Below are 14960 nucleotides of genomic sequence, written 5' to 3' on the forward strand. Positions count from 1 at the left end.
TAAATTGTCATCCAAACTCTGTCTGAAGACTCCTGATAAGAGGAAGCCCAGCACCTCTGGATATAGCCCATCCCACTTCTGGATGATGAAGGTGAAGATGATGATGATGATGATGATGATGATGATGATAATAGTAACTAGCATTTATATAACACTTCAACACATTTCCCAAATGTGATCCAGCCCAGACTATTCTTCCTATTCAATTCTGGCTTAAACTCACTGACCAGTTGTACAAGATATGTTACAAGATTTGTATGTATGAATATCTCCCTAGAGAAATAACGATAGCTATACTAATAGATTGCATTTATGATAGTTCATCCAACTGCATGTCATAATATTGGCAGTATGTGTTCTTTATCCACTCTTACATGTGGTTGGCTAGGCCCATCTTTTTTAAGGGACTATGGTTTGTATTTGAGAATGCCTATTTGGAACTAACTCTCTCTCTCTTTCTCTCTCTCTCTCTGCTGCCAAATCTGAAGACTCAATGTCAAAACACTAATCTGACTCAGAAAATTAAATCAAATAATTAATATGGTAAATAGAGTGTAGAAACAGACCCTCTGTCATTTCATCTTTGCAAACACAGCAATTTTGTCTTTATCTTCAAACTATAAAAGAAATAAATTGTAGGAAAAAGTTATTTTTTTCACCTAAGAAGTGATGCAAAGTGAACTGATGCAAAGTGGGCAGAAACAGAACATTGTGCACAGTAACAGCAATATTGTAACAAGAATTAATTGTGAAAGGACTTTGATACTCTGATAAATACAATGATCCACGACAATTCCAAAGGCCTTATGATGAAAAATGCTATCCATCTCCAGAGAGAGAACTGAAGAACTCTGAATGCAGATTGAAATATTTTTCCACTTTATTCTTTAAAAAATATTATTTATTTTTTAACATTCTTTAAAAAACATTTGAGTTCCAAATTCTCTCCTTCCTTCTGGTCTAATTATACATATGAAATTATGCAAAACATATTTTCATATTAGCCATGTCACAGGAAAAATAAAAAAAAACCCAGAAAATTATACTTCAAATTGCACTCAAAGTTGATTAGTTCTTTCTCTGGAGATGGATAGCATTTTTCATCATGGGTCTTAGAATTGCCTTGGATTATTGTATTGATCAAAGTAACTAAGTCTTTCACAGTTAATTATCATTACAATATTGCTGTTACTGTGTATAATCTCCTGGTTCTGCTCACTTCACAATGGATGAATTCATATAGATCTTCCCATGTTTTCCTGAAACCATCCCCCTCCTCATTCCTTATGGCACAATAGTATTCCATCACAAATTGAATATAAATTGTTCAGCCATTCCCCAATTGATGGGCATCCCTTCAACTTCCAATTATTTGTCACTACAAAAGGTGCAGCTATAAATATTTTTCTGCATATAAGTTCTTTTCTTTTTCTTTGATCTCTTTGGGATATAGTCCTAGTGGTGGTGTTATAGCATAGTTTTGAGAATAACTCCAAATTGTTCTCCAGAAAGGTTGGGCCAGTTCACAACTCCACCAGCAGTGCATTAGTGTACTTATTCTTCCAAATCCCTTCCAACATTTATCATTTTCCTTTTCTGCCATGTTAGCCGATCTGATAGGTGAGGTGGTACCTCACAGTTATTTTAATTTGCACTTCTCTAATTGGCAGTGATTCAGTTTTCATGTGACTACAGAAAGCTTTGATTTCTTCTTTTGAAAACTGTTCATATCCTCTGACCATTTATCAGTTGGGGAATGGCTCTTTTAAAAATAATAATAAATCTGATTCAGTTCCCTTTATATTTCAGAAATGAGGCCTTTGTCAGAGAAACAAGTTGTAAAAATCGTTGATATTACTTTGTTGTCTATGGTATCTTTTAGCAAAATGTAGTTTCCTTGATTGTCTATACCTGAATGTGTATATAGTCTTCTCTCTTTGAGCTAGTTCCAACGAGAGTGAGATTCAATTACTGCCCACCACCTTTCGTGTTTTTCCTCTCCAGTGTAAAAACTATTCCTTGCATACCTCTTTTATGTGAGATAATTTTCACCATTTTTCCTCTCTCTTTCCCCTTCTCTCAATGCATCTCTATTTTTCACCCTTCATTTTTTTAGATTGTCCCAACATAATTGATTCACACTTATGCCTTCTGTTTATATGAACTCCTTCTAACTGCTTTAACAATGATGTTTTTAGGAGTTACATGTGTCATCCTTCCATATGAGAATATAAAGAGTTTAACCAATAAGGTTAAAGGTTGAAATAAGGATTCAATAAGAATCCCTTATGATTTCTCTTTAATGTTTATCTTTTTATGCATCTCTTGAGTCTTATGCTTGAATATCAAATTTTCTATTTAGCTCTGGTCTTGTCATCAGGAACACTTAAAACTCCTCTATTTCATTAACTATCCATTTGTCCCCCAAAGGATTAACTCAATTTTGATGGGTAGGTCATTTTTTGTTGTATTCCTGGTTCTTTTGCCTTTCAGAATATCATATTCCAAGCCCTCTGCTCCTTTAATGTGATAGCTTCTCAATCTTGTGTGATCTTGACTGTGGCTCCACAACATTCAAATTTTTTCTTTTTGGTTATTTGACCTAGGAGCTCTGGAATTTGGCTATAATATTCCTGGGAGTTTTCATTTTGGGATCTCTTTCAGGAAGTGATTGGTGGATTCTCTCAATTTCTATTTTACCCTCTAGATTTAAAATATCAGGGCAGTTTTCCTTGATAATTTCTTGAAATATAATGCCTAGGTTCTTTTTTGGATCATAGCTTTCAGGTTTTCTAATTCTTAGATGATCTTTCCTTGATCTATTTCCCAGGTCAGTTGTTTTTCCTATAGGATATTTCACATTTTCTTCTATTTTTTCATTCTTCTGATTTTGTTTGATTGTTTCTTAATGTCTCATGGAGTTATTAGCTTTCAGTTACCTAATTTTAATTTTTTTAAAGGAATTATTTTCTTCATTCAGCTTTTGTACCTCTTTTTCCATTTGGCCAATTCTGCTTTTTAAGTACTTTTTCTTCAGTGAATTTTTTATGCCTCTTACCATTTGGCTAATTCTGTTTTTTTTTTAAGTGTTATTTTCTTCAGAATTTTTGGTGTATCTCTTAACAAGTTATTAATTATCTTTTCATAATTTTCTTGCATCACTCTCATTTCTTTTTCCATTTTTCTCTACTACTGTTATCTTTTTAAATCTTCTAGGAATTCTTGCATTTTAGGAATTCTTCTTAGCATTTTTCTTTGAGGTTTTGCTTGTAGCTGTTGTCACATTGTTGTCTTCTTCTGAGTTTGTGTTTGATCTTCCCTTCCACCACAGGAGCTTTTTATGGTCAGGTTCTTTATGATGATGATGATGATGATGATGATGATGATGATGTTTGCTCATTTTCCTGGCCTATTTCTTGACTTTGAACTTTATGTTAAAGTTGGATGCTGCTCGCCTGGAAGACGGGAGGCACTGTCCCAAGCTTCAGCCTTTTTTGGGGCTGCTGTTTTCAGAGCTAGTTCTAGTAGTCTCCAAGTTTTCAGTGCTTCCAAGGTGGTGTGATTTGAGGAGAGGTGTAATCACTGATCTCCTAGTCTGTGCTCTGTTTTTTACCCAGGAAGCACCCTCACTAGCATTTCAAGTGGCCCGAGAACTATGTCTCAGAGCTGTTTATTGACAAACAGCACCCAGTCTTGTACCAAATGCCAGCGAGTAGTCCCCTGTCATATCCTTCTGACCAATTGTCTGGCTTCCTTATCATCTCTGGGCTAAGAACTTGCAAAGCTTACCATTGCTGCTGTTGTAGCCACCTCCAAGGCTTGCTGCTGGCATGCTATGTTTGCTCTGGACCAGTCACTCACCCCAGTATCACAGACCTTTCCTGAAGACCTAAGTTATATTGGGCTAGAAAAATGTCTCTGTCCAACCTTTTATTGGCTCTGCCACTCCAGAATTTGATTTGAGACATTATTTTAAAGTTGTTTGGAGAGTTTGGCTGGGTTGTTGCTTGTACTTTGCCATCTTGGCTCCCCCGTCTTTTTCATTTTTTTTTTTTTGCTTTTTTTCCCCCAACATGGCTAATATGGAAATATGTTTTGCATGACTTCACATGTATAATGGGTATAATATTGCCTGCCTTCTCAATGGGTTCAGGAGGAGTTAGAGAGACAGAGAGAATTTGGAACTCAAAATTTTAAATGTTTAAAGAAGAAAAAAAAATATTTTGTGAAAAGGAGTTTAAGAATATGAAATAACTTGCATTAAAGGAATTCCTAAAATCTAAGTGCAAAACCTGATTTTGGAAATCCAATTCATACTAAGATAAAATGTATTAATAATAGAAATTTGTCATCATGTATAGAATCCATTGGGACTCTATGACTCTAGCGCTAAATGGTTTTGTTACACAGACAAAGTGAATGGAAATGAAAATAACAGTAGGAGAGGCTAATCAACAGTAAACTGGTTCCTTGGTGATGAATTCTTTGGCTATGGCAACCCATTTACAAAAAAATACTAAATGGCTTTTGTTTTGTTTAACCTTTTCTGCTTCTGCAAGTGTTAGTGTCAGAGAATTAGAAAAAAGGGCAGAGGTTGATAAAAAACAGTTTTTTATACTGTTTATAAACTTCAATGTAGCCATTTAATATTTCTAAATGTAAGATTTCTGTTCAATGATCCATTAATGGAAATACTGGAAATGATTCCTATCTCTCTAGATATTCTTCCTCTTCACTGGGGACCTAACCTTAAACTGTATAGTATCAAGAAAATTGAGGCCCTGTTCTCTAAAATATATAGAAAACTCAGTCAAATTTATAAGAATATAAGTCATTCCCCAATTGATAAAAGTTCAAAGGATATGAATAGGCAGTTTCCAGATGAAGAAACTAAAGCTCTCTATAGTCATATGAAAAGTTGCTCTAAATCACTATTGATTACAAAAATGTAAATTAACACAACTCTGAGGTACCACATCACACCATTATCTTTTTTGTTTTTTTTTTCCTTTCTTGTGATTTTTCCCTTTTGTTCTGATTCTTCTTTCACAACATGACTAATGTGGAAATATGTTTAATTTGATTGAACATGTATAGCCTGTATCAAATTGCATGCTGTCTTGGGTTGGGGAGAGGAGAGAGAGAGCCAATAAATTTAGAAGTCAAAATCCTATGAAAGTGAATGTTGAAAACTAAAAATAAATTTAAAAAAAAGAAGAAAATTGAGGCCCTTTATCAGGAGTTCCATCTTCTTCCCACATCTGCACCTGGAATTTCCTCAACTTCTCCTGTTCTCCCCCTTTCAAACTTCAACCTTAGAGGAAGTTGTAGTCCTCTTTACCAAGAAAAAGTGAGATGTCCTTTCTTTCAAAGAGTTCAGACTCCAATTGGAGAGAGAACACATAAAACAAAGTTAGACTGCAAGTGGGTGTAAAGCAGGGGAGATAAGCATCTCTGAAAGTGATATTTGATCTGATATTTGAAGGAAGCCAGTGAAAAGGTATGGAGTTGGGCATTGTGTCTTGGAAAAAGCAAAAGGCCAGTGTAGTAGCTTATTGTTTTATAAACTCAAAGATCTCAGCTATTGGGGAAGAACTCACTATTCAACAAAAACTCCTGGAAAAACTGGAAGGTAGAAACCAGGTATAGACTATCATCTCATATAATACACTAAGATAAGCTCCAAATGGGTATATGAATTAGACATAAAGAGTGACATTATAAACAAATTAGAGAAATGAGGATGTTAGCTGGATAGGGGAATGGGGGAAGGTAATAAGCATTTTTATAATACCTACATCAGGCACCATGCTAAGCACTTTTACAAATGTCTCATTTGATCCTTACAACTGTAGGGAGTAGGTGCTATTATTACCCTCATTTTACAGTTCAGGAAATTGAGGTAGACAGAAGGTAATTGCCCAGAGTCATAAAACTACTAAATTTTGAGACTGGGTCTGAACTCAGATCTTCCTGACTCTAGATCAAACTCTATCCATTTCATCTCCTGTGGATAGGGAAAGAGTTCATGACCAAGCAAGGGATAGAAATAATCACAGAAGTTAAAATGGATAGTTTTGTTTATACAGAATTGAAAAGCTTTTGCACAAACAAAACCGTTCCAATTAAAATTAGAAGAAAAGCAGGTAAATGGGGAAAAAATCTTTTGCATAGTTACTTTGATAAATACGTCATTTCCAACATTCAAATTTATAAGAAAAGTGACCATAAGAACACACAGTTTTTGAGAGGAAGAAATCTAAACTATAATAGCCACATGAAAAAAGTTCTAAATTACTATTAATTACAGAAATACAAATTAAAACAAATCTGAGATTCCATCTCACACCCCTTAGATTGGCAAAGTTGACAAATAAGTAAATGGACAAATGCTGACAGGAGTGTTAGAAATTAGGTACATTAATGTACTGTTCAGGGAGCTGGGACTGGTCCAGCCATTCTGGAAAGCGATTTAGAGCTATCCCCCTAAAGTTATTAAACTGTGCATACCTTTTGACCAGTAATACTACAATAAGGCCAAAGCATTAAAGAGAAAAGAACCAATAGATAAAATATATTTTAGCTACCATTTCTGTGTTGTCAAACACAAAACTGAGGAGTATCCATCAATTGAGTAATGGCTGAACAAATTATGATATATGGATGTGATAGAATACTATTATACCATAAGAAATAATGAAGGGGATAGTTTCAGGGAAACCTGGGAAGAATTATATGAACAGAACCAGGAGAACAATTTATACAATAACAACAATATTGTAAAGTCAAACAACTTTGAAAGACTCAATTCACATTATCAAGGATTATCTGAAATCATCTCTTTTGTCCTTCCTCATGCAATAATATTCTATTACATTCATAGATCACAATTTGTTCCACTATTTTGATAATTCTCAATATTATCTTCTTTCTTAAACTACCTCTCTATCCCACTTGTTTCCCTATAGTTTGATGTATTTCTACATCAAATTCTCTGTGAGTACGTATATGTTCAACCCTGCTTTGTCTCTTTCAGACAAGAGTATAGTTTATCTCTTGCTGATTCAGCCTCACCTCCACCATGTTTATATGTTCTTCTCCTAAACCCCAATTATGAGAAATAGCAAGTTCCATGCCCTTCTTCATTCTTTCTAAACTTATGTATTTCTCCTTTCATTCTTCCTTCTCCTTCTCCTTTTAAACTTTTAGAATAAAACCAATTCATCCCTAAGAACTCATGTTTTTCTTAACTACCTTAATTACACCTTTAAGAACTCTTCAGATATTATGGTTCTGAAGGGTCACTTGTTCTTCTCCATTAGAATGTTAGCACTACATCACATAACTCCTAATTGTTCAAATGAATTTACCTTTCTCTATTTCTCTGGTCTCTTTTGTTTATGTCTCAAAAGTTCCTACCTTCAGCTCTAGTCTTTTCATCAGAAATTCTTCAAAGTCCTCTGTTCATTTAAAAACCCATTATCGCCCTGTAGGATTATGCTCAGTTTTGCTGGCTCAGTGATTTTTGGTTACAAACCTTTATTCTTTGCTTTTTGGAATATTACATTCCAGAATCTACCTCATGGTTTTTAATAAGAGTTGTCAGGTCTTGTGAAGTCCTGTCTGTAGTTTCTTGGTACCAGAGATCCTTATTCCTAGATAGATATTTGTAGTATTTTTTCTTGGATATGGGAGCTCTGGATTTCGGCTGACATTCCCCAAACTTTCCACTTGGGATTCCTTTCAGGAGGTGATCTTTACTAATCTGGGCAGTTTTCATTTATGATTTCTAGAGTCTAGGCTTTTTTTTTTAAATCACAGTTTTCAAGGAGTGCAATGATTCTTTATCTCCAATTTCTTTTCCCAGTCAATTTTTTAATCAGATACTTTACATTTTGCTATTTTTTCAATATTTTTATGTCTTGCTTTCTCATGGAGTCATTAATTTCTTTGGTTCATTCTAGTTTTTCAGGGACTCCATTTCTTGTGTTTATTCTAATTTTTTGTCTTTGGCAGAGTTTATCACCTTCTTCTTTAAACTACCCATTCTTTCCTCATGAGATTTTATTTCATCTAAAAAAAATGTCTTGCTTCCTTTTGTCTATATTCATGTAGTTCTTGTGGCACTCTTTTTTCTTTGAGTATGTACTTGTGGTTGTTATAAAGTTAGATTTGCAATGATTTTTCTATATTGGTTGGTGCTTTCTTTAGTTTACTCATCTCTCTAGCTTTAATTCCTAAACTGGGGTTTTGTGCCAGGGCAGGCTCTTGGCCCCCTGCTGTGCTCCTGGGTAGGGTGGTTGGAACTACTTGGTTCTCCTGTTTTATGCTGTTGTCTTTTTCTTATGTTGTCGTATACTACCCAGGCTTAGGCACCCCTGGATCTCTGAGGTCCTGGGCACTGTATCTTCAGGGTCCTCTTTGGAATCTCAACCTATCACTCTATATTTCTCTTCGATTGCTAAACTCAAAGCAAGATAGAGGAGTGCGGTTGTGAAACACTTATTGCCTTCACCTACAATTCTCCCTCATTTCTCAACTCTTTAAAATCTGTCTTTGAATCTTATCACTCTAGTGAAACTGCTTTCTTCAAGATTATCAGTGATCTATTAAGGACTAAATCCAATGGTATTCTCTAAGTTTTTGTTTTTATTGACCTCATCACAGTTTTTGATATCATTAATCACCCTTCTCCTAGAGGATGTTCTCCTCTCCTTGGCCGTTGTGTTACTGCTCTTTTTTGGATTTTCTCCTATTTATCGGTTTCTTTCTTAGTCTCCAAGCTGGACCATCATCCATCTTCCACCCTTTAAACTTGAGTGTTCCTTAAGACTTTGTTCCTGTTCTTTTCTTTCATTATATTCTCTTTTGATTATTTCTTTAGTTCCTAAGGGTTCAATTATCATCACTATGTAAATGGGTCACAAATCAACATATCTAATCTTAATCTCTTTTATAAACTCATTTATTTTGAATTGCCTGATGGACATGTCCATTTGGTTGTCTAGTCATTATTTCAAAGTTAAATGTGCAAAACTAAACTCATTAATACCACTTAAACATATCTTTCAATCTCCTCTTCTAAACTTCCCCATTTCTGTTAATGGCATTGCCATTCTTTATGTCACTTCATGAACTTGAAGGCATCTTGACTCTTTCCTTTCTGTAATCCTCCATATAATCAGTTGCCAAGTCCTAACATTTCTAATTCCATAATGTCTCTTTGATTTGTCCTCCCTTTTCACTCCCTAACCATCAATTTGTTTTAACAAGCCTCCATCATCTCTTATCTGGACTACTGTAATAGCTTCTTACTTGGTTTCTCCCCTGCTTCCAGCCTCTTTCTTCTCTAATCCATCTTCCTCAAAGATGTCAAATTAATATTCCTAAAATAGTTATGTCCATATCGCTCTTCAAAAATCTTTAGTGCTCTCTCCTGACTTAAAGAATGCCTTTTACAATCCAACCAACCTTTCCAGTCTTATTTCACATAATTCTCCTTCACTCTACATTCCAGCCAAAGCATTTGCTGTCATCAGATACATGGAAATTCCATCTCCGAACTCCGTGCATTTGTATAAGCATGCCACAAGATTGACTGGAATATATTTCTTTCTCACCTCTGCTTCTCAGCATCCTTCTCTTCCTTCACAAGTCAGTAACCACCTCCTTCACAAAAAGTTCCCTGATCCGTTAAGTCGTTATTGAGCTTTCCATGGCAAATTACATCTTGTCTGTTGTGGTTCAGTTGTTCAGTCACGTCTGACTCTTTGTGACCTCATGGACTTTATTAACTGTCCATGGGGTTTTCTTGGCAAAGATACTAGAGTGATTGGATATTTCCTTCTCCAGTGGATCCTTTTGTCAGGCAATAAGAGACTAAGTGACTTGTCCAGGGTCACACAACTTGGAAGTATCTGAGATTTTGAACTGTCTGAGGATTTGAACTCAGGTCTTCCTGACAAGTCTTCAGGCCCAGTGTGCTACCCACTAAGCCACCTTTTGTCTGTACAAACATTGTAAAAATTCTTTGAGGGAAGAGGCTATTTTGGTCTTTTAATTTCCAGCACCTATGACTATCTTGCACCTTGATAAGTGGTTAACAAATAATATTTCTTGAACTGAATTATTTACTTACCCGCTTTCCCCTTCTAGAGCTTACTACTGCTGAGCTAGGAAGGGGGTAAGAGAAATTGTGTTCCTTTCATGTATTTCCTGCCTTGGCCTACCTGTCACTCCATTTTCTCAGCAATGCCTTTTATCTCTGAATGGAAGACAAATAAAAATATGGGATTTTAATAGTCTTCTACTTCTCCTACCAATCCATTCTGCAGGGAAAACAAACAGGGGCATAGGGGAAAATGCAGGTGGGCAGGTACTCAGGAAGGGCAGAAATGGGGCTATGATGTCTATTGTTTGGTTTTCATTGGCATTTGTGATAACCACCCTGAGGCAAAGAAGTTGAGGTGCTGTAAGGTAAGTAGGCTATAGAACACTCTAGGATCCAAGTTCTCCCCATTTACTTCTGCTTGGGACTTTTGTTATTTCCTCCTAAAGGACATTTGTTTCACCCTTTTAGGACACATGGGAAGTTGGAGATGCTGGAAAAGCAATTTTCTTTTCCTCTCCTTCTTAACCATTTCCCCTAATCCCAAGGCACAAATTCCCTGCTTTGTTCTTGTCAGTGGGAGGTTATTAGCTTCTGAAGCAGTTCCTCCACCACTCTCCACTCATTATCATTACAAAACAATTCTTAAAAGTAACATAAAGAGTACATAGTAAAAGAGATTTATGGATTTAAAGATTTTAAAGTAAGATTTAAAGTTTTTTGGTAAATGAAAGATATTTTCCTTTGAGAGAACTAACTTTGATTTTTATGAGAAATCAATATTTTCACCTTTGGAGTAATCTGGACTTCCTCTGACAGAGGCAATTAATCTTCTGAAAAAAATACAATAGAAAAAAAGAGATAAGATTTCAGCTCTGCTAATTAGCCAAATCCAAATCTTTCTCGTACACTTTCTAGTATAATTTTTTCTTGGCACTAAACCAGGCACAATTCCTTCATCTGAGCAAATTCATCTTCTGTCTATGTTAAATGAGTACACTTCTGAAGTACTGACTACTCTAAAATCTAACAGATGACTGGCAGGAATGTGAAGGTAACTCTAGGTTCTGTATGGCTAGGTCATGACAGCTTGCATGCTCTGGAAGGTCCTTCAAACTGGATAGGTTTTCAGTATGGATTAGTGATAGGACTATATGTTTCCTGCCTGAGGACCAACCTAGCTAAGTTAGAGAGCTCCATCACAAGAAGGATGGCCATCAGATGACACATTTCTGGCCACAGCAACACCTAAGGTATCCTACTAAGCTAAGGCAAAGTTGCAAGAAACATAAATGGAGGGAATAGCCACACCAATAAAATTGCAAATCTTTTTAGGTTAAGGAGTGTCATTTTTATTGTTGTTGTTGTTCAGTTGTTTCCCTCATGTCTGACTCTTCGTGACACTATATGCGGTTTTTCTGTAATGGTTTGCCATTTCCTTCTCCAGCTCATTTTACAGATGAAGAACTGTGGCAAACAGGGTTAAATGACTTGCCCTATAAGTGTCTTGAGACCATATTTGAACTCAGAAAGATGAGTCTTCTTGACTTCAAGCTTGGCACTCTATCTAGGCACCTAGTTGCTTGTTATCCTTAAGGAGCACACAAAAATTTTATTTAGAATAAAATTTTATACTAATATGGAGAGGTGGCATGGGGTAATATAGGGTCTACCTTTGTGCCATGAAGACCCGGGTTCAAGTCTTTTCTCAGACATACACTAGCTATGTGACCACAGGCATGGCATTCAACCTCTCACTGTCCCAGACAACTAAGACTATAAATCAGAGACAAATGAACTGGTAGAGAAAATTTCAAGAGAAAATTTCTACACCAGGACTTTTCAGATGAGCAAAATAATAAGTCCAGACAAAAATCAAAGGGTGTAACACTAGGAATTTTCAAAATCGAATTTTATTTTTATTTTATTATTTCTCCAGTTTTAATTATTTAATTATATAAATTAATTATACAAACGTAGTGAAATGAACATCTACTCTGAATTCTTTCTAGGTGGTGAGCACACACTATTCCTTTTGCCTTACACTTTTATCAGATTAATTTTTTTTCTTAGAAATTTTAGTTCTCATCTTATGACACACAATTTTTCCTCTATATGTAACCATCCTGACTCATTAGGGAGTGGAGAGAAAAAGTCATAAAAAGCCATAGTTGCTAAATATTACTTTTAAAAAATATTATTTGCTTTTCAAAGAAAGATTACATTATTACAAAGATAAAGTGCTGAGGCATCCAAATTTTGCATCACATACTAATAAGAAAAAACTGACACCACATTTTTTTAGGAGGTAATCTAGTCTATTCAAAAATGAACATTAGAAATTAAAAGCTAGCTCACAAAAAAGAGTAAATATCTTTTAAAAAGTGATGCTGTATAATATACACCAAATTTCTACATTACACATTTGGAAGACAAATTATTTAATATGTTTAGTTTCAATTTAACATGATAGGTATTGTTACTTAATTTGAAGGCACAATTGTGTAACTAGACTTTAAGCTTCACGAGGGCAGGGAATATCTTATCTGAACTGTATGTCCTTCAGTGCCTAGGACAGACAGTGTACTGTACATAGTAAATGATTTGCTGAATGAATAACCACTCTAACTCAAAACTGACCACGTCAGATCTCAGGGGTTTTAAATCCTAAAAATTCCTCTATTGACAACCTATAAAGACTACCTAATCAGCTTTGTTGCTTGGTCAATCAAGAAGAACCTGGGAACTATTTAAGAAATGTTCAGTTCAAGACAATTCCAAAGGACTTATGATGAAAAATGTTATCCACCTCCAGAGAAAGAACTGATGGCGTCTGAATACAGATCAAAGCATACTTTTTTAATCTTTCTTCTTCTTCTTCTCGTTGTTGTTGTTTGGTCTGTGTTTTCTTTTGTAATGCAACTAATATGGAAATAATGTTTCTCATGACTGTACTGTCTCAGGAGAGAGAGAGTGGAGGAAGGGAGGGAAAGAATTTGGAACTTAAATTTTTATTTAAAATGAAAGTTAAAAATTGCTTTTATATTAATTTGAAAAAAACTATTAAAATTTCACATATAAAATAAAAAAAAGAAATGTTCAGTTTAGGTTCTTAATTCTTAATTCTGAATTTGTGTCTCAAGAGATAACAGCATACCAAAATACAAAAATCAACAACCAGGTTAAAATAGATTACTACTCAATTTGTCATTTCTTGATTTTTCTCTTCTTTTTTTTTTCTATGCACAGTAATTGACCTAGATATCTATATCAGAATTATTTGACAGGAGGGAAGACAGAAAATGTAAAGAAATGGACTCAGGGAATAGAGTTGAAAATGCTAGTCACTGAAAACTGGCTTACAAATCACAACTTAGAGAGCAGTACTGTTAGTGGCCCCCACTGTATTTTTGTGACTGAAAAGAAAAACACTAGAAAAAAGGAGGAATTATGCAATGTCTCTCAGGGAAAAAGCATACTATAAACTCATGTTTATGATAAATGATAACAATGAAGAAAACAAAGATTTTACAACTTTCTTATATTGCCCTTCATTTATAGAAGTGCAGATTTAAAAGGATCACTGTGCATCAAGTGAAAAAGCATTTCAGTTAGTATGTTTATCCATTTTACAGCTTCTTTTCATTACTACTTACAGGGTGTTATTCTAACATTAATGGAACTCAATGAGCAATAGGGCTGGCTGAGGAAGAGTCTGCCTTGTGTGGATATTAGTCTCCAACTCTATCACAACAAATAGTGTATTCTTGTTGGATTTGCTGAAATACTCTGAGAGGAAGGAAGAGACATTAGTGAGAACTTCCCTCTGATAACAGATTTTTCACTTAAAGAAAAACTATTCAGTTGTGATCTCTAGATATCATATATTACATAATTTTAAGGAAAGTTAGAATTTTTTGAAGAATAAGTTAATAAAAATTATTTTCTGAAAATTATATTTCATTGTTTGGTCTCTGCTATGCTTCTCATCTGGAATGATAAAATCATTTTAATCAATGGAGAAGCAAATCTCTGCTACTTATTTTCTAGGTAGATTGGTTGGCATAGGACTTTGGTGAGGTTCTACAGCAATGAGCCCTGTTCACCAGTTACAGTCCTTAGTATTAATACTAAAAAAAACATTACTAATTTGGACCTTAGTTTGAAAAGGAAGATATGAAAAAAAATATCAAAAGAGAAAGAAGGTGAAGGAAAATGGCAAATGCATTCGACTTTCCTAAGAAACGAGGAAGGGTAAAAAGTATAATGGTCCACAATCATAATTCCCAATATGCCTTCTTCCCAGGAAATATACGAGAAATAATATCAAGATAATTAGTGGTCTAAGTTATATAACCAATGAAAGTGTTATATGCCCATAGTGAACAAGGGGCTTTTTATAAGGCTGGGTTAAGTATGGGTAGAATTTATTTCCTTGATTTCCATCTATATTTAATCATGAAAATACCTGGGCTATAATAAAATCTATATTGTTTCTTAAATTTTCCAAAAGGCACATAAAGATACACCTAGCATGCTCTGCAACAATCTTATTTAAAAAATTTTAAATTCCAGTCCTGGGAGAAAATATGAATTAACAGTGGGAGTGGAGAAGAGTGAAAAGAATTTGCTAGAGGAATGAATAAATGTGATAAGGGGTTTAAAAGTATGTCAAACCTTGTTTTCATCTCATCTTTTTTTCTGTAACTCCCAGCCTTGCCTTTGTAATCTACCCTCAGTTTTCTGATATGGGCTCACCCTCACATTCTTAGATATTATTCTGTACAAGAAGGTGATTCTGCAACAAACAGGTATATGCATAAATACATTTTCAATCACCAGATTACAGTGA

The sequence above is a fragment of the Vombatus ursinus genome, unplaced genomic scaffold (genome assembly GCF_900497805.2).
Source record: "Vombatus ursinus unplaced genomic scaffold, bare-nosed wombat genome assembly UNPS02014832.1, whole genome shotgun sequence".
Lineage (NCBI taxonomy): Eukaryota > Metazoa > Chordata > Mammalia > Diprotodontia > Vombatidae > Vombatus > Vombatus ursinus.